The sequence below is a fragment of the Leptosomus discolor genome, chromosome Z (assembly GCF_034619465.1).
Source record: "Leptosomus discolor isolate bLepDis1 chromosome Z, bLepDis1.hap2, whole genome shotgun sequence".
Lineage (NCBI taxonomy): Eukaryota > Metazoa > Chordata > Aves > Leptosomiformes > Leptosomidae > Leptosomus > Leptosomus discolor.
This window is the reverse complement of record NC_141419.1, coordinates 72,548,868-72,570,616: the sequence shown is the minus strand read 5'-3', so window position 1 is coordinate 72,570,616 and position 21,749 is coordinate 72,548,868. Positions and strand designations below refer to the sequence as shown.

At 39.7% G+C, this 21,749-nt stretch overlaps 1 protein-coding gene across 1 annotated transcript in view; it reads left to right on the top strand.

The window, feature by feature from the left end:
- RAB3C (RAB3C, member RAS oncogene family) overlaps positions 1-21,749 on the top strand; it is a 140,692-nt gene that overhangs the window by 10,398 nt on the left and 108,545 nt on the right. The gene's annotated exons all lie outside the window — the stretch shown is intronic.

Genomic DNA, 21,749 nt, shown 5'->3' with positions numbered 1-21,749 from the left:
GAATAGCAGAACGTTTAACAATGTGGGACTTGGAGTTAAAGTTTCAGGTCTTTGCCATCCTCATTGGGTGCTTGAAGATTCTGAGCAATGTTTCCTTTGTGAGGTATTTGTAACAGCCTTATTAACCAAGATTTTCTTTTTTTGTGCATGAATACAAGTAATTTAAAAGTTTATTTAATGATGGGCAGCCATTAAATCTCAAGAAACCTCAGATCAAATATGACTGGTTCATCTAACATGTTTTGAACAGCAGATAAATTGAATATCTTTTTAATATGGCACAAAGTTGAATTTTCCAGAGTTTCCTAGGCTGTATCTCATTAACGTCTCTTTGGGTAGGCTTCAGCCCTTGATACCTCAAACCGTTTGTTATTCTGTGCCCTCTAGGAACTGGAACACAGACTCTTTGCCTCTCAACTTCTCTACCTTTTAAAGCTTAGATTCTTGCTATTATCAGGAGTATAACAATACTACATACTAGGTAACTGTATGTCGTGTGCATGCTTTCACTGCAATAACTTGCTAGATCCATTGTAAGTACTTCAGTGTTGGAGATCACATGGTAATTCACATTGACATTGCCTTATGATTTTTTTTAGAATGGAGCAACAACACTGGGTTCACATTATAGTCTTTTCACAGTTCTTCTTTTATCACCAAGTATCCTCTGCAATAGATTTTATTGTTCATGTCTCTCTTAGCAAAATCAGTGATGTTAGTTTATGATATATTAATGTGATTAGCTTGACATCAGTATATTTCTCATAATGTCTTTTCATAGCAGACTACAAGTATGTGCTTGGCTCAAAGTAAGCCATTAATCTAAATGTGTTCAGGGCTATCCATGACATAGAAAGGATGTAGCAGCTGTTTTCTTGACAGCTGGAATAAACTTCCAGTTCTAGCAAAATGGACATTTTGTTGTTCTTTGCATGGCAGTAACATGCAGAGTGTAAATGGACTCTGACAGTCCTTGCCTGAAAAAACTTGCAATTTAAATGAGTGAAACAAACACAAGGGCTCCATGTCCATTAGGGAAGAGGGAACAAAGGCTCAGAGCATGGGAGAGACCTTCCTGAACTCACCTGCCAGGATGCAGGGTTAGAGACAGGACTTCAGATCTTTCATGCGAAGGCTGTTTATCCCAGCCAGCACTGCATCTTGGTTTGTTTTTTTTTCCCCATTAAAATTTTAATGCCAGTTCTTAAAAGGCCTTGTCATTGCCAAATTAACTCAAATTGCAACAGCTTACTATTGCTGTTTGCACATTTTAGATGGAGCATTCTGCATTGGAACTTTGTGTTGCAGTTATGCTTGGTAGTAAATTGGTTGACTGTTGCACCTCTGGGACCTTAAATAAAACCAGCTAAGTATCTCAGAAAGCTATTCTACTGCACGGAATCTGAAATAGAGCACTATTACCCCATCGCATAGGCTACATCAACGGCCATATTTTTCTTAATATGCAGTATCTATATCTGTAACATCTGTCTGTATTATATTATACTTTATTACTTTTTTGTTTATGCAAATGTATTTCTAAAATGAATACTACTTCTGCAATATCCATTTCCATTTCCAACTGCATTTATGAAAGACCATTTGTATTAGATAAAATATAAAGTTGAATGAATTATAGTGAGTGTGATTTGATGTTAATTCTGAGTAGAAACATGCATGAGGTTATGACACTTCCCTCGAAATCACTGGTGAAGTATTTGGTGACATCATGTTATAAATGATATTCAGCATATATGAAACAAAACATTCTGAAGAATCTGACAGGTTTGAATAGTCAGAAGAAACTGGAAGCGCAACTTTAAAATATATTCTGAATGACAAGATCAGAACTGAATTACTTTCCTGCATACAGTGAAGAAATACATGGAACGCTGCTGCTCTGCTGTGCTTGCCTGGCAGTAAGATGCAGATACATAAACAGTAATGCTGTTAAGTCACTAAAATTCCCTAGCTGAAGACACGGTTAATCCAATGTGTACTGTTACAATTTTGTACATATTCTTCTCGGGTAGACATTTAAGCTTTGTGTTTAATAGCCCTTTCAGCATGATACTTCAATTTGAAGCATGCTGGAGCTTGAAACACTGTATGATTCTTATATCCTTACCAGTGAAGGATGCGAGTTTGTTCAAAAGTCAGCATGGGCATGCAAGGAAGCAGAGTCATTATTTCTTAATAAAATTCACTGTGTGATTATCACAGATGAACTGGCAAGGGTTAACAGGTTGAAGTAGATGCTGTCTTACATACTGCGATGCCCTGCAGGTCTTTTGTTTGTTTGAGGTTTTTTCTTACTTTGAGGCAATGGTGTCTTATTCTTGGATTCAAAGGACCTGACTTGAATGGTCTTCTTCCGTTGTTCAAGTCAGGGAGGATGGGGCTCTCTCCAGTACTTACGTTATACCTTTTTCATATGGTCAGAAAGAGCCTGCTGGGAGCACTGTAACGTTTGCTTTTTTCCTTCTGAGCCAAACACCTTCTTTCCACAATATTTCTTACTGAAATTGAGAGAGGTTCAGAGTTCAATACTATATTCATTAGTGATAGCACATTACCTTGTCACAGGACCACCAGCTGCCCCTGAAATTTTGTTTCACAGCAAGTTACAAATGTGACAACCCTGGTGTGGACATTACAAAGACACCATATTAACACATTTTTTACCTGTTAAAGGAGAGAAATCCATGAAAAAAGTGTTTTATCTAAAAAAGTATTGATTTCTCAACAGAAACCATAAGAAATTTTGGAAAGGAGTTGTGTCAGTATGGAGCATATACATGCATAGGATAAAAGTGAATCAGAGGGCTTTAGGATGTTTTACAGTTTCAAATAATAAACACCAATACATTTTTCCTCCATTTGGTTTGAGCTAGTAATATTAAAGGGATGGGACTGGAAAGCTATAAGATGCTTTTGATTTCAAACTGCTAGCTTCCAAATTTTGTTGAATTTAAAAAATGGCTTCTTGTCAATACTATTTCTGACCAAAATACACAATAAAGAAAATTATTAAAAGCTCAAAGAGCTGCAAATCAGAAAATAGTATTAACTTTAACCTTGTAAATCTATAATGGTATTCACTATATAAAACACTACATTCAATATACTCTGTATTTGTAATGCCATAAAGGTTTGCAGTAATTTTGTAACCTCTGTCAATGGTTTAATAGAAATAACAGAGTGCAAGGGCTTGTGGAGAAAATATAGGCTAATTTGGACAGTAGAATTTGTTAGTTAACATTTGTCAGAATAAATCATTAGAATAGGTGGGAAAATGGAAGAATAAAGTGTAGATATTGATTCCTAGAAAACAGAGTAAGATTTACGAAGACAGTTCAACATACTTTTTTAACTGATAGTGTATCCATACCATATCTTTAGCTCAAGTTTAAAATTTACTTCATCAGAACTCTCAGTGATTTCTAACTTATTTAGTGCAAATTTTGTTGGAGGAATAGAGAATCCAGTTTTCCCTCTCTGATCTGTTTATTACACAAAAATGTTCTAACTGCATTCGTACAGCAATATTTGCACAGTTTCTATCTAATTGCAGCACTTTGGTGCATATATCAAATAAGAATACTGCACTGCCTTTTGCTGCTTAGATGGCTTTCCCTGGGACTAGCCATAGCATTCATGGGCTAGGCACAATGATCACGCACAAACAAAAGGTATCTTCCTACAGAAGGCAGTGTAAGAGCTGCTTGTGTCAGCATATCCTTCTGAGAAAGGTATGTGCCAGTTTCATTTGATAGCCAAAATGTTGCTGTCTTCACAATTTTCTGTAAATTGTCACAGGTCTTAGGGACTAAGTGAGGACTAAGTATCATAAGCTGAATGAGGAAATCCAATGTCATCATTCAGTAATTAAAACAATAGTAGCTGTTAAAAAAAATCAATAAATATTAGGCACCTGATTTTTTGCTCTGTAATGTCCCTAACAGTGCTTTAGCAGTGAAAAGGGTTTCAGTTAAAATGAGAATAATTTTGTGTGTCTGTATGTGTGTGTCTTAGAGGGGTCTGTGGAAGCAGCAGTATGAACAAAAATTCCCTTGATATTGAAGTCTTTAAGGAGTATCCTACAGTAAATTGCAAGTGTGGAAGTACTGCAGTATTGCAGAAATATCCTGTAGCAGTGACTAAGGCTATAGTATCAGTTGAAGCATCACTAAATACACTGGTTCAGAAGAAAGGTAGTGAAAGCTGAAGCAATAAAAGCAGAGTTAAGAGTAGTGTGTGGAGGTAGCAGATAGCGAATGTAGAAAATGTTTAATCACAGGAACTACAGGGCCTGATTTTGTCGCGTCTGGCTCATCTGAATATTTTTAATTGGTATGATATCCACATCAAAGTTTATTTCATGATTCCTTTCTCAGGTGCTGGTGACAATGTGTATTGAATGCTTTGAATACACAGCCTTTTGAGATGAGGATAGTATGGAATAATATTGAAAATAAAATTTCCTCATCTCAGCATGAAAATCAAATATGTAAGCAGTAATACATCAGACAACAAGTGATTTTAAGACAGTAATATAGAGGGCTGAAAACTGCAGGGATTTGGGATTTCTCTGGATCCATCTGTACTGGTAAATTAAACATACCAAGACTGTCCTTTTGCGCTGAGTCCAGCTGGTACTGAATAGCTTTTGCCCATACGTTTAAACTCTTTTAGCCTCTGAAAGAGGGTGGACACATCCAGATTTTGTATTCGGAAAGGTCTCTGTCCTGTGCTAAGTCCTGCACCTTTCCCAGGAACTGTTTGGCAAAGTGCTAGCAAGCCTGGGTCAAAACTATAACAGAAAACATGATGGCAGTTTCGTGGTATAGACAAATTCTATAGCCTCTAAATGCTCCCTGGCACAACATAATTTGCTGTTATAGGCATGGCCTAACACTCACAAGTCCTTCTCCGCAGGGCTGCTCTCTATCCACTCATCGCCCCGCCTGTATCTGTGCTGGGGATTGCCCTGACCCAGGTGCAGGACCTTGCACTTGGCCTTGTTGAACTTCATGAGGTTTGCACAGGCCCATCTCTGCAGGCTGTCCAGGTCCCTCTGGATGGCCTCTCTTCCCTCCAGTGTGTCAACTGCACCACACAGCTTGGTATCATTGGCAGACTTGCTGAGAGTGGGCTCGATCCCACTGTCCATGTCACTGATAAAGATGTTAAACAGCACCGGTCCCAATACCAACCCCTGAGGAACGCCACTCGTCACTGGTCTCCACTTGAACGTCAAGCCATTGACGATAGCTCTTTTAGTGCGACCATCCAGCCAATTCCTGTTCCACTGAGTGGTCCATCCATCAAATCCATGTCACTCCAGTTTAGAGACAAGGGTGTCATGTGGGACAGTGTTGAATGCTTTGCACAAGTCCTGGGTAGCCTTGGCTTAGGCTAACCTGTCTGTGGTGATAAGCAATGCAATGTTTTCACAAATGTTTTTCTGCCAGGAGGCTCTAAAGGAATGATTCTTAGGAAAAGATGGTTAATGACGAATGTGGTTGCAATGGCCAGAACACCATCTCTTTCTGGACTTTCCCTGTTAGCTGAAACAAGGTGAAATTCTGGACAGCTTTTGTTTTGGTTTAAGCTGCCCTCCAACAGGTGATTGTTATCCCAGTTGTGGCTGGATATTGTTAGCCTAAAATATTCCCTTTCTTCTCTTTTGCTTATTTCTACGTAATACATACCTTTGAGGAGACATGAATAATATTTACCTGAAAGTTTTGGTGTAGAATCCTATTTTCATACTGCTGTATTATTTCATGCAGTGCTTTTTACATCTTCATTGAGAGCTCTTCCACTTATGTGCATCTCATATTTCATATACTTTTTTCTCAGAAATACTGGCATTCATTAATCATTATTTTCCCATAATTTTCTCCCCTAGTTTTTGTAGCACCTGGCATTATCAACAACAAATATTAAAGATTTGCACAGCCAAAGGAAAGTCCATTATAGTACAGACAGTACTATTGTCTTCAGATCTCAGTCAGAGAACTGCCAGTTTTTAATCTTTGTATAGCTTGGAGATCTTTGTTACTTCCAGAAGTTGTGTATTTTCCTTAATTCAAGGATTCTTAGTGCTCTCTTTACCTTGCCCTGTTTATTCTGTATTCTGTTTCTTGTACCTGTTCTTCTGTTTATATTAAAATTGTGCCCACAGATCCAATTCAGCTCAGGTTTCCATTGTTTTAGGTAAGTAGCCAAGAAAAAAAAATGGTTGAATAGTTCTCTTTTAGCCAGTAAAGTGGGACTGAATGAACAGGAAGGGGAGATGGTTAATGTAGATATTTGTAGGGGAAAACAAAACTACTTATCTAAAAAGCAGACAAGACAACTTGCCTTTTCTCTAAACTTTAGTAGATGCTAGTACTTTATATAATCTATACAATGTATACATAATGTAAATAGTTTCTAGTTTAAAGGCAACAGCAGAAGGAAATATAAGGAGGCACTGAAAAGACAATGTGTGTGCTGCTATATGAAGTTTGATTACAATTGCTCATACAATGAGGCATCATGTGAGAGAAAGCACCAAAGATTCTGAGACAGAGCACCATAAATGGTGTAAAAACTCAGAAATAGTTACAGATACTACATGTGATGGCTTGTATTATTTCCTTGCAAAATATACTGCAAAAATACTAACAGATGTGATACTGCAGTCTTTTACTGGAAAACACAAAACTGAAGTCTGTAAAACTTCTTGCAAGAAATGCTACCTTGGGACCTATCCTGGTGTAAAATACAGATGCATCCATTATAAACAGTGCACATCTTGTAAAACTACTTGGCATATTTCTTGTACCGAACCAGAGCACAGTCTTCAGTGACAAAGAAGATCCTGGCAGTGTAAAAGGCAAACTCAGTTCAGACAGACTTCAGTGCAAAAAGCATATGCTGTACACTTTGTGATACAGGGCACGTTGGCCAGTGATGGCATTTTTAAAATTAGTATGCTTTTATTTAAAAAGTAGCACTGGCAATTCAAATATTGATGTGACATTACAGTTTTATTGCTATAAAAAACACACGTTTGAAAGTTTCAAACATTGTCCCTAAACACAACTCAAAAAAGGATGGTGTCTATCACTTCAGGACCCTGGCTATAGAGCCCTGTGGCCTGATCCCATGTGCTTGCTCTTAGACTCATATGCACCAAAGTTTTTCGAACTCCTGGCCTCGGATAGTTTGGAGAGGAAACTTGAGGTAAATGTCAGTCCTGCAACTGCAATTATCTTAAATTCCACTATTTTTCCCGATATTTCAATGGGTTTATGAAAGTCTTCTGTAATATTAGGTCAAAGATTTTACTCTTTTATGAAGTTCCGTGCTTTACAAAACCCTCCTTTGCCTACTTAAACAATTTTACTTGCAAGCTTTGCTTGCAACGTAAAATCAGGTCCCTGTGACCCGCTTAGCACTATATATATGCTAGCTGGACTTTAAATATTCTTTGACAAAGACTCCTTTTGTCAGTAAAATGATACATCTCTATTCAAAGGCAAAGATTACTTGGAAAAAGAAGGTGGCATTTAGCGTAACTAAAATTCTATATAAGACTTATCTCATTGTTCAAATGGAAATTTCCATGAGGAATCTTTAAAAGAAACTGAGCTAGTTTAAGACACTTTCTAGAACATTTTTCTTAGACATGTGTCTTAGGCATTTTTCTTCATCGGACTCCTGGGAAATGCATCCTGCCATCGTTGAGGCCAACAGACCATCATCCTGCCAGACCTAAAGTGATTGCAGCTCCCCCTAACCTGTTACCGGCTATAACATTTATTCAATCTGCCTTTGCTTCCACACCATGATCTGCAGGTCACCAGCCACCAGCTTTTCGCATGTAGGGAATCATATACCAGTGGAAGAACTGTCATGGATCAGCACTTACATGTGTGCAAGCATCATATAGATACTACACAGGTTACTTAAAAACTGGTGATGAGAAAGAGAAAGGGAAGATAGAAAATCTTTCATATGTGTTTGCCAGAATAGCAAGATCTTTGAATTTGGATGAAGTGAGGAGTCAGGATGGGAAGGAAAAAGGAAGTGGAACAATTTTGCTGTAATAGAACAATAATCTTTGGCTAATGTTGAAAAACAAATAAGATATTTTGATTGTTTTGATAAAATCCAGAGAAATCTGACAGTATACTTTAAACTGTGAGATTTAAATTATACTTACCAAGTTATCATTTTAAGAAGCAAGAATAAGTCTATTTCTAAAACGAAAGTAATGCATTCCTTAAAGTGAAATCAACTGTGCTATGAGGTCCTGTGAACCATTTTAGCGGCACATTTAGGACATCTGTACAGCTGCAGTGAATCTACAAAGAAAAAAAAAAAAAAGCCCATGCAGGCTCTTTGCTGCATTTTAATAAGATTCACATTGTAGATTAGAGCAAAATGTTGCACTCTTGCTGTGCAGTTGTTGCTTTGAAATCGGAGTACCAGGGCCTTGGATGGGAGCCATAATGTAAATACCATGAAAAGGGGAATGTAGAAACAGTATTTAAAGCTCACTTCTGCCTTCTCCTGCTGCTCAGTGCAAGCTGTTTCCTTGTACTGTGTTAGAACAGCTTGAAGTTGTTCTGAAATTATGCTGGGTTGAAAGGGGCACAAGTGACTGAGGGAGGATGAGGGTCACATAAAAGCAACTAATTTTTGTTGAGCGCTACACAATTTGCATTATGTTCTGGAAGTAAGCTTAAGTGCATTTTGTAAGAAGCCAGAGCCGTAAGGGGCTCTGTGTCACATCAGGATAATGTTTGTAGTAGCTTTCACATTAGGGACTACGCACCCAGCTTTTACATGTGAAAGGATGATATCAAGCAAAACAGCATCTCTGGAGGATTTAGCTCTGTATTTATGTTGTTATTTCCTGGTCAGCTAAGAAGAAACAGTTAAGAGTATCGGTTGCATTTTTTTTCTAGTAGAGAAGCTGCTTTTCCTGCTTTTCTTTTCACTGTAGTTAAAGGCTAATCTCCTTCAATCTTTTCTGAATAAATATATTGTTCTTCTCTAATCATATAGGTATTTTCTAGTTTAACCCAGATTGTTTTATTACTCACTGCTCATAAACAAATTCTTTCCACAGTTTTCAGCTGTTATGACCTTATTTATTCACTAATTAAAATTTGAGATATACAGCAAATTCTGCCTCAACGAATTCAGATGGAAGTTGTCGATGGTGTCATTTAGCCAGTTTGTTTACACTAATATTAGGATGCTACCTAGATATAGAGAGTTCTTACTTTCCTGCCCATCAGGTTATTGTTTATGTGTATTTATAAAAAGAAAAATGGAATTTAGGTCTGTCTCAGGAAAACAGTTGTTCTGTTCTGATAGTGAGAATGGTACTTAGTGAACATTTTTGCCCCATACAGATTGGATACTATTGACTTTGGTTTATTTTATTTGGAAGTAAAGCAACCTTGTAGAAAGAAATATGAAGTAACCTCTCATAGGGGTTTCTGGTTTTCCTTTATAGATGGTGTGGTCTGTCACCCTGGCTAGCAAGGCCTATATTTGTTCAGCATAATGAATCATTCTAGGATGAACTGAGATACAGAACGCTTGGAAGTGTAATGTTTTATCATTCTGTATTCACATATAATTAGGACTTGTATTCGCTCCAGTGCCATGAAATCTCCTGGGACTGCTTATTTCTAACCTGTTCTCCAAAAGATATTCAAATTCTAGTCATCATACGAGATTTCTTAACAGCAATAAGTGCAATTTTGATGAAGCCTTCTTATTCCAGCTACAGGAGGCATTGCTTTTGCAGGCTGTTGTCCTGTGGGGGGACTTCAGCCACCCTGACATCTGCTGGGAAAGTGGCATGGTGAGCTGTAGGCAATCGAGGAGATCTTGGAGTGCACTAAGGATGACTTTTAAGCCAGGTAATAGACAGCCCTACCAGAGGGGATGCCATACTGGACCTGATGGTCACTAATACAAATGAGCTAATCGATGACATCAAGGTCGGAGGCAGCCTGGGCTGCAGTGATCATACACTGATGGAGTTCACAGTCCTGAGGGATATGGGTCAGGCAAAGAGTAAAGTCGGGACCCCGAATTTTAGGAAAGCAAACTTCCAGCTCTTCGAGGAGTTAGTCAATAGGACCCTGTGGGAAACTGCCCTCAGGGACAAGGGCACAGAACAGAGCGCTTTAAGGACACTTTCTGTAGAGCGCAAGAGCTTTCGACCTCCAGGTGTAAGAAACCAGGAAAGCAAGGCTAGAGACCAGCATGGCTGAGTCGAGACCTGCTGGTCAAACTAAAGGGCAAGAAGGAAATGCACAGGCAGTGGAAGCAGGGACAGGTAACCTGGGAAGAGTATAGATAGGGACACTGCCTGGTTGTGTAGGAATGGGGTCAGGAAGGCCAAGGCCCGTCTGGAACTGAACTTGGCAAGGGATGCAAAGAATAATCAGAAGTATGTCAACCAGAAAAGGAAGGTCAAAGAAAGTGTATCTCTCAAGATGACCAAGATTGGCTAACTGGTAGCAATGGATGAGGAGAAGGCTCAACAACTTTTCTGCCTCAGTCTTCACTGGCAACCTCTCTTCCCACACCTCTCAAGTGGATGGGCCCCAAGACAGGCACTGGGGGAGCCAAGTCCCTCCACTATAAGAGAAGATCAGGGTTGTGACCACCTGAGGAACCTGAACATACATAAGTCTATAGAACCTGATGAGAGGCATCCCAGAGTCCTAAGGGAACTGGCTGATGTAGTTGCCAAGCCACTCTCCATGATATTTGAAAAGTCATGGCAGTCAGGTGGAGACCCTGGTGACTGGAAAAAGGGAAACATTGCACTCAGTTTTACAAAGGGCAGAAAGGAGGAACCTGGGAACTACCAACCTGTCAGCCTCACCTCTGTGCCCGGGAAGATCATGGAACAGATTCTCTTAGAAGCTGTGCTAAGGTACATGGAGGACAGGGAGTTGATTCAAGATAGCCAGCATGGCTTCACCAAGGGCAAGTCCTACCTGACCAACCTAGTGGCCTTCTATGATGGAGTGACTATAGCAGTGGAGAAGGGAAGAGCCACGAGTGCCATCTATTTGAACTTCTGTAAGGCCTTTGACATGGTCCCCCACAACATCCTTCTCTCTAAATTGGAGAGATGTGGATTTGATGGGTGGGCTGTTCGGTGGGTGAGGAATTGGTGGGATGGTCACATTCAGAGAGTAATGGTCAGCAGCTGGATGTCCAGATGGAGATCGGTGACGAGTGGCATCCCTCAGGGCTCTGTAGCGGAACCAGCACTGTTTAGTATCTTCATCAATGACAGAGATGACGGGATCAAGTCCACTTTGAGCAAGTTTGTCGATGACACCAAGCTGAGTGCTACAATCAACACATCTGAGGGATGGGATGCCATCCAGAGAGACCTGGACAAGCTCAAGAAGTGGGCCTCATAAGGTTCAATAAGGCCAAATGCAAGGGCCTGGGTCAGGGCAACCCCTGGTATCAACACAGCGTAGTGGATGAAGGGATTGAGAGCAGCCCTGTTGAGAAGGACTTGGAGGTGCTGGTGGATGAAAAGCTGGACATGAGACAGCAACGTGCGCTTGCAGTCCAGAAGGCCAACCTTGTCCTTGGCTGTATCAAAAGAAGCGTGGCCAGCAGGTTGAGGGAGGGGATTCTGCCCTTCTGCTCTGCTCTGCTCTGCTGAGACCCCACCTGCAGTGCTGCATCCAGCTCTGAGGCCCCCAGCACAAGAAAGACATGGACCTGTTGGAGCAAGTCCAGAGGAGGGCCACAAAAAAGATCATGGGGCTGGAGCACCTCTCCTATGAGGACAGGCTGAAAAAGTTGGGGTTGTTCAGCCTGGAGAAGAGAAGTCTCTGAGCAGCCTTTCAGTACTTAAAGGGGGCCTGTAAGAAAGATGTGAACAATCTTTTAGCAGGGCCTGTTCCGACAGTACACGGAGTAATGGTTTTAAACTATTACTTCAGGAGGGTAGATTTAGAATGGATGTAAGGAAGACATTTTTCTGATGATGGTGATGAAACACTGGAAGAGGTTGCCCAGAGAAGTGGTAGATGCCCCATCCCTGGAAACATTCAAGGTCGGGTTGCATGGGGCTTTAAGCAACCTGATCTAGTTGAAGATGTCCCTGGTCATTGCAGCGGCATTGGACTTTTAAAGGTCCCTTCCAACTCAAACTATTCTATGATTCTATGAATTTATTTCAACTGTAGTTTCTTTGGAGAAATATGTTTGTGATTGATGTTCCTGGATTTTAGTGGATATGATTACATATGAGGTGGCTTCACCTGTGAACTAGAAATATGAGAGTGAAGTGTGGAATCATCCCATTTGGCTGGATGTAAATGTAAGATATTTTAACTGCATGAAAAAAAGGAATCAAGGAAATTTCCTGGAGAAGATGGAGTTTAGTAATGAAAAGCAGGGTGTTCAAGGAACTATTGACAAGCTGTCCTGAAAGGGGAGGACATCAGACTTGGAATGCATTGTGGAAAGGTTTTAGGACTCAAATAAAACTTGTTAATGGTGGGAAGTTGGGAAGTGTTACTAGTATAGAAAATGATCAGTATATCATACAGAAAAAAACCCAGTGACTTTCAAGTGACAAGTAATAGAAACAGAATTTAATTTAACAGTAACAAATTGGGCACTTTGAGAACAACAATAAGAAAATATTTTATAAACTAGAAGTTATTCAGTTAGCAACTGAAGAAAGGCACAATCCAGGTATAGAAGGGAGAGGATTCCTACCAAGCATCCAATGAAAAACAGGTAATATGGCTCTTGCATGTGCCTGGTGAAATATGTTCAGAGTAAATGGGACTATTCCATTACCTACTGCATTGGAGATACTTCATATGGAGAAAGGAACTCAAACTGAATTCAGGTGCAGAAAAACCTTACTGTAATGAGTAGAGGAACTAATGGAAATAGAAGGCTCTCTTACTCTAGAAAACAAAGGCAAGACTAGTGCTTTTTTTATCGACGAAGTGATTTTTTTTTCAATAAATATACTTAATTTTATACTAAACTCACAATTCTCCACTGAGAAACAGTTTGGATGAGAAAAGTAGGCAGGACTGTTATTTACATGACATGAATGTACTGTCAGAAGAAACCTGTAACAAATTAGCAGGATATGCATTGATGGTCTGTATAGCAGACAGAGGCATTCAAGAATTGCCTTAGAAAGCGTATGGAGTTGGGCTGACAAATGGCACATGAGCTGTTCTGAATGCTCCCAATTGCTCCCTCCCCAAACAGTGAAAATTAGTGCTTGTATGATATGCTGAATATGCAGTGTCTTACAGTACCTCAAGGACTCAAGTATTTGTCTTGCTTCACGTCCTTGAGCCACCATTCTTCCTGTTCTTACTTAGGCTAAATTCCTTCTAGAAAGTCCATCCATGCAGGTGCTAATAATGCTTTTTTCACAGCACTCTGCTTCAGGCAGTTTAATTAAATGAGGGGGTCAAAATAGTGTCATAAGCTGGCTGCATCCCCTAAGATAGAGCTGGTGACAGGTAGGAAGAGTCCTAACAGAAGCATGACTCGAGGGTGATCAACAGGAAATCAAATTAGTCATTGGATATGATGAGTCTGGTAGACAAATAAACTCACTAGACAGCAGCTGAGTGTGAAAGCATCTGTTTGCCATGTTGAGGGCAGCATAGAATCTGTCAAGGCAGAAAGGCATTAAAAAGATCATATAATGGCAAAGGGGGTTATAGGTGCCTTGGCTGGGAAATGGAAAGGCTAAGAAAACCAGTATTGTGCTAATTAGAGGGGAAGAGAGAAAGAAATGATGTGATTGAAATATATATGAGGAGTCTTGTGAAAATTAATGTCAGACCTAAAGCAAGATGGTAATTAACAGGTTGAAGATAAAAAAACCCAAAACCTTACAGAGACATCAGATAGACCAGGAGAAATGCCTCTGCACTGAGGATAATGAATGCCATTATGATTGTAAAGGAACAGGAGTTTTAAAAGCTAAATGGAAGAAACAATGATAGAAGATGACGTTTGTATGTAACACCCTTAATTGGACATTGGCTCTGGGGATTAAACCCATATATATTTAGCGCTGAAATCATGAGCACTTCTTGCTTTTTTTGAAAGGCTAAGATTGCCTACAGAAATGTCCTGTGGTAAACCAGACATTATAAGGGCTGGTCTATATGAGAGGAATGAGTCTGTGATTTTAAAGTGGTAGAAAGAAAAAAACCTGGACTCTCTTCATACATACTGTCAATCCCATATGTGTAGATAAGCAATGGAAGTCCTTGCTAACACAATAAAAGTTTACATGAGTTAAGGGAAGTCTGGGCAAACTCATGTAAGAGATAATCACTAAGAGTATTTATTGACATAGAAACTACTTCTAGCTCAGGAAATCACAGAGGTGCATGTGGTTGGAGGTTAGGGCGATGTTAAAAAGAGCTATCATATCTGTCCATCTGTATGCTGTTACAATTTTCTCTAAGCATTTAATCATCAACGTTGTTACAGAGGATGCGAACTAGACAGACTTTTGATCTGACCCAGCAAGACTGGTCATACATAAATGTTTATTTTCATGTAAAACAGATCAGTTCTTTGCCTTCTTCCAGGCTTTTTATGAAGCTATATTTCCTAGGTAGAAAAGTGCAAGAAAATTCAGTCACAGCCGTTGTAATACTCAGGCCTCTGTCATGTACAAATGAGCCTTAATACTTTGAAAATAATAGGATCCAGGGAAACAGGAATTTACCTGCCTGTCCCTCATGACAATGTTTTCTGAGAGATGTCATGTAGTAGTACACAAGTAATCAGAAGAGGTTGGAGGTGACGTATAGCAGGACTGCAGTCTTCTTGTTTCATCATGGTGAAGTACGCAGGGTCAGGAACTGTGTAGATTCGAGGAAAACTTATGGTAATACTTGTGCTTTGATTTGCATTTTTAAAGGATTGCTAGGAAGCTTGGTATAATTATCTTGTGGTTCCTGACAGACTACATGTTCTTTTGCTGAATTAGAAAATTTCTTTACTTCTTTTAAAGCCTCAGATATCCGTCTATTTCCTTCTGAATTCCTTAGAAATCCTAGGCCCCAATGCAGTTGTTCTTAGCTATTCATATTTGGTCCCCTGCTGTCCTGCAGGACAGCCAGACATGGTCTGTGGAATGACCGCAGATTTGAAAATAAAATACATTCTCACACATGTAAGCAAGGAAAAAAAAATGGGAGATAATTAGTATTTTATTAGCCCAAGCTGTATTTGGCTAGAAATAAAACCTCTTGTGGGACATTTCTGAAGAAGAAGTTGAGTGCGCTCGACTCAGCCCTATTTTCCCTCTGCAAACATAGGAACACTAATATCTCTCACCTGACTTGAAATAACCATTCTGTCTTGAGCTCTTAGTTTCTTTTTTCTTCTTCCTTTGTATATAAACTGTGGAGTTCACTCTAACCACAGCACAGCCTTTGGGACTCAATTCTTTGATATTTTCCATTTTGTATTACTAGCTAGCAAGTGAAATAGAATTGTATGACTTCCCTTCTCTTTGCACATAGGAGGACAAGTAAATATGTACACCTTCTTTATAAGAGTGGAAGAAGGTTTCCAGGGAAGACTGGCCTAGGTTTGGGTAAGGAGATCATTGTACTCTGAACATGTTCTGGAAAGATGCTAGGGTCTGCCTCTGTTGACAATGATGGACACACATTCATCTAATACATCTTTCGTCTCAGTGCAATCACTGTGCAAGGCAGTTTCCAACACAGAGTGTGCTACCACACAAAGGATCTCAAATACAAAACAATGACACAGGAGCACAGCATGACAGCCCTCACATAGCAGAAACAGACTATGTTTTGCTAAACATTTTTAAGTTTGGAGGCTTCTTTATTTTCCCTTTTGCTTTTTTTACCTGGTTTACTTCCATGTGGTACAGTGAGAACATAAAGAATACCCAGCGGGTTTGCCTAATTTACAGCCCAACTCCAGATAAACTCTGCTGAGTGCAAAGGTAAATTTGTGGGTTTTTTTTCCCTATGTACAGAAGTTCTTAGGAAGTAGGGTTGTTCTGCGGGCCAGAAGAATTCACTTCCTACAACGGCTTCTTTCTGATTATGCAGAAGGGATCCTGTGTTAATAACTTGCCCAAACATGATTTTCAACAGACCAAAATGAGTGTATGTATTTTGTGAGAACTTGAGTTTTCAAGAGTAGCATCTTTTACTATGGCTGTTTCTTTTGGAAGCATATCATTAAATCCACAGGTACAGTCCAGTGACACAGGAATGTCTTGTTTAGTGGGTTTATAAACATGGCCAACCTGGAATGAATTTTAAATGCTGGAATTTTCTTTTATTTTAGCAATTGAAAAAATTGGGTAGAGTCACCCACATAAAATGTCCATTAATATCTCTTCCATTGATTTGTCTCATTAAATATAACTCCAAACCTAAGTAATAGATTTTTTTTCTGACTGCCTTGTGGATTTTGTTAGTGGTGTATGAACCAGGGTTTTAAATATGGTTGACTGTTTCATAGTTTTTAATCACATATAAAGAACTATAATATAATATAATAATAGAACAAATCCTTCTCTATGGCAAACCACTTCCAAGCCTTAAAGAACCAATGCAGAATTACTGTGATTCATGCTCTTTGTAACCTGAATTGTATCTCCAGGGCTGGCAGACTTCCAGAATTTTGGAGATTAATAGGCTCTGTTTCCTGTTCCTGGAAAGGATTTTGTGGTCTGGCTTTGAATAGGCTAGGGAGGAAAGAAATAAGTTTAACTTTTAATGTCCCTGAAGGTCTTCATTTGACTGATTGACAGTCCTTCATCTAGAACTGAATCACCTGTAAATCCAACTTAGCAGTTACCCTATAAATTACATCTCTTGTACACAAATATCACCAAACTCCTTAAAAAAAATAAAGGTTTAGGAAAGATTTTAGCTTCATTACAGCAGGGAAACAGATTAATTCGACAACATTCTATTAAGTTAAAGATCTAATAGTTTTATCAAGTGCTATGACTGCTATGACTGAGTCAGCAGCTACTTTGTAGGAAAGTCGACCTCTGACTAAGTACATCAGAAGACTGCATTGTACACAAATAAATTGAGTGTTGTTTTCTGGAACTATCCTGGTGAGATTTCCACTCAGATTTCAAATCTGACAAGCTGAATGACAGAGCTCAGAGAGTTGTGATCAGCAGTGCTGAGTCCAGTGGGAGGCCTGTAACTAGCGACGATCCCCAGGGGTCAGTACTGGCTCCAGTCTTGTTTGGCATATTCATCAATGACCTGGATGAAAGGAGAATGCACCCTCAGCAAGTTTGCTGATGACACAAAACTGGGAGGGGTGGCTGACACACCAGCAGGCTGTGCTGCCATTCAGCGAGACCTGGACAAGCCGGAGAGCTGAGCACGGAGGAACCTAATGAGGTTCAACAAGGGCAAGTGTAGGGTCCTGCACCTGAGGAGGAATAACCCCATGCACCAGTACAGGTTTAGGTGTTGACCTGCTGGAGAGCAGCTCTGCGGAGAAGGACCTGGGAGTTCTGGCGGACAGCAAGTTGGTCCATGAGCCACCAATGCGTCCTTGTGGCCAAGAAGGCCAATGGCATCCTGGGGTTCATTAAGAAGAGTGTGGCCAGCAGGTCGAGGGAAGTTATTTTCCCCCTCTACTCTGCCCTGGTGAGGCCAATCTGGAGTACTCTGTCCAGTTCTGGGCTCCCTAGTTCAAGAGAGACAAGGAAATACTAGAGAGAGTCTAGCAGAGCGCTATGAAGATGATTAGGGGACTGGAGCACCTCTCCTATGAGGAAAGGCTGAGAGACCTGGGTCTGTTTAGCCTTGGTGAAAAGAAGACTGAGACAGGCTCTTATCACTGCTTATAAATATCTAAAGGGCGAGTGTCAAGAGGATGGGGCCAGGCTTTTCTCAGTGGCGCCCAGTGACAGGACATGGGGCAAGGGACACAAACTGGAACACGGGAAGTTCCACCTGAACGTGAGGAAAAACTTCCTTACTTTAAGGGTGACAGAGCACTGGAACAGGCTGCCCAGGGGGGTTGTGGAGTCTCCTGCCCTGGAGATATTCAAAACTCTTCTGGATGCGGTCCTGTGCAACCTGCTGTAGGTGAACCTGCTTTAGCAGGGGGGTTGGACTAGATGATCTCCAGAGGTTCTTTCCAACCATTTTGTGGTTCTGTGATAAGCTTATGGACAGAACTTCCAAACCTGGTGATATTTAGTCCGGAGTAGTTCAAACAAGAAAGCCTTCAGAAAAGTGTATGATAGCAACTTGTTGTTTTATCTGTTTTGGAATTGTAAGTAATTGTTACACTTACGGACAGATTGTCAGTTGATATACACCAATATTGTTCCACCAAAGTGAAAAGAGCCAAGTTAACAAGCTTGGTAAGGTGGAGATCCAGGTTTATATTGGAAAAGAGGGGAGGGAGGGGTAACATAGAAGTGGAATCAGAAACTTAAGGTCTTAGTCAGCTACGATTTAGGTATCTGCTCTAGGCTAGTAGTCTACCATGGCTCTATAACTGGTGGGCAGAAAAATCTGCCTTCAGAAGATAATTTATTCTGTGCTAAAATACGTCTCTAAAAGAAAAATTCCCTGTAACAATTTCCTTTTTGGAAATGTATGATCTGTTAAACTGAGAAGGAAGTAGGCCTAAAATATAGTAAAATAGATGCTTAAATTTTAGATGGGTGAATCTCTCCAGCTGCTAAACTGGAAAACAAAAGGATACCTTTCACAACAAGCACAGCCAGTGGTTGAGAGATTACTCTTGTTTTAGTCATGGATTTTCATAAAAATATGTATGCTGTAGATAAACGACCACCAGAGCACTTTGGGCAGGTTATGTATAACACAAAAGAGACAGACACTAACCAATGAATCGGTGCTATGCATGCAAAAGCCTCCTTTCCTGGCTGCCATTGCTAAGATGATGTCTGTAGTTAATAACATTAAGGCATTTTTCATTTATTAGAACCTATATTCTCATTCTGAATTTTACTGTCTGGTGAAGAGAAGGATTTTGCAGAAGGAAAATTAAGATGGGTACTAATAATTATTAGTCGGGAATGCTTAGAACTCAAAGACATTGTTCGCGTTTCAGCTGGGATAGAGTTAATTTTCTTCCTAATCGCTGCTACAGTGCTGGTTTGGATTTAGTGTGAGAACAGTGTTGATAGCACATAGATGTTTTAGTTGTTGCTAAGTAGCGCTTATCCAAAGTAAAGGACTATTCAGTTTCCTGTGCTCTGCCAGCAAGGAGGTGCACAAGAAGCTGGGAGGAGCATGGCCAGGACAGCTGACCTGAACTAGCCAAAGGGATATGTTGTAGCATAAAACATCATACTCAGTATATGAACTAGGGGGAGGTGGCCAGGAGGAGCATTGGTCAGCAGGTGGTGAGCAATTGCATTGTGCATCACTTGACTTTTCTTAGGTTTTATTCCTCTCTCTTTTTGTATGCTCTTTTTCATTAGTATTATATTATTGTATTTTATTATTATTGTCGTTGTTATTACATTTTAATTTAGTTATTTAATTGTTCTTTTCTCAACCCACGAGTTTTACTTGTTTTTCCGATTCACCTCTCCATCCCACCAGGAGTGGGGAGGAGTGAGCGAGCAGCTGCGTGGTGCTTATTTGCTGACTGGGGTCAAACCATGACAGACATGAATATGCCAGCTTTGTTAAATTTTTGAGAAAGGTGGTGGGAAAGAGAGTGGCCAAAAAGGCAGAATTATTAAGCAAAACAATAAACTTTCTAATCCCACTGTGTATGGATAAAGGCTTGCATCCATGCTATGGAAAAAAAAAAAACCCATATTTATGATTTCATCTGATGTCTCTATGGACACCAAATGATTGTCCGAACTTTATTGTAATCCCAAGTCTACCTTGAAAAGACTTCGTGGCAGAATCCAAAATATTCTACAAAGTCTCTATAATTTTTGGTCCAGTAAGTGTTGCTGATGCTTTATTTTTACAAAGAGGTGGAGAAATGAAAATAATACAGCTTACACAATTTGTTTTGGATTGAGGACATATTTTTCAGTCCTTCAAAGATAGGTCATAATACCTGTTGCAGGCTGGTAGATTTAAGATGCTCTGTACGCTGCTACTTGTTTCCAGAGGTGGTGTTTGTGATGGATGTTTCCCATCAAGAAAGAGGCTGCATTTCCTTAAATTTGCTATTTTATGAAGCATTTCCGGGCATGATTTTCTATAAGTAAAACCTACTTTTGTTACAGTCAATCGCATAACGCCTCATAAAGAACTTGCTAAGGAGGTTGTATGATTTGTTAAGCCTTTAAAATTTCTGAATTGTCATTTTTAAAACCACTTCTAAGAGTTGTCTTCTTTCCCCAAAATCTTCTACAAATGGGTATATTTTTGTGTTTGGAAAAGGATCACATATATTTTTGCAATGGGACAAAGGCCAGGCAACAAAAGGACTTCTGGGGCAAGAAGTGAGATCAAGAAAGAACTTTAAAATGATCTGGCAAGGATTTCCTTGTTTTCTCCTGTTATCTGTGGGAGTGAGCGGGAATCTGTACTTCATAACCATAGCTTAGGAAAAAGAGATGTAATTAGTTCTCTCAGTGGTGAGTTCTGCTCACCAATCCATTTTCTGTTTTGTTTATGTATGTCAGAGAACACTGTGTAATGCCTGCTGCCATTCTTCTTACTGTTAATTATCTGGACTGTAATTTAATTGTCCCTTGTATTGTTCTGCATCAGAAATCTTACGTAGTATTTTCTCCTAAAATCCAGGCATTTCCCTTGAATGCAAGCCAAGATTTTGCAGTACATGTCTTAAATAAATGAGCTGCATGTGATACTAATCATTTCAGGTTTCTCTTTTTCGGTCTGTAATAGGCTTTGGCACAAATCTGTACTTGCCTGTGTCTTTTCAAAATTATTTCTGGGGCTCTTCAAAAAGAAAAGCTATAACTCATTTTTGTGATTTGGCCTCATGCTCGCTTGCATGAAAATAACATGCTTACCTCTACCGTTCACAAGTACATGCTCAAGAGAAACTGTGGTCTTTGTCTTCATACTCCCTCCTGCTGTCGGGAACTTCCACAATTGAAATCACTTACAAGTGAAAATCCTAATTGTCAGTCTTAAGTCTCAGTTCAGCAGTCTCTATGTGAGTGATTCCTGGTCACACAAATTAGACTATTGCAAATAAAAAGCTTACTCAGGCAAACAAAGACTGAAAGACCAGGTCCACATTACCTACCCCTTAGAGGTCTGCATCTGCAATCACTCAGCTTCAAATTTTATGATCAACTTATCTCATTTGAGTCATAGCTAAATGTGTTTCCACCTAGTAACAATTAATTCCTGGTGGCAGCTGCCTGTTCTCAAATCACATTCTGTACCCCTGTGCCTGCAACACATGTGGTTAATTATGGCAGAGGACCTGGAAATGTTATTAGTGTCCAACCACTTAGAGACCCTCATTAATTACATACAGGGCTACCTGTGATTGGTTACATTGTCTGCTTAGTATGACATGGGTAGCATTGAGTTTGCATAGATTTTAGTCATAAGAACTAATACGGAGAAAGAAAGCTACTTTCCACTCTGTGAAGATGAAGAATGCCTAAGGATCTTCAGAAATAGGAGAAAAAAACGTATTGATAACTTGTATTTCTGGAGTGTCTAATTTGTGATGGA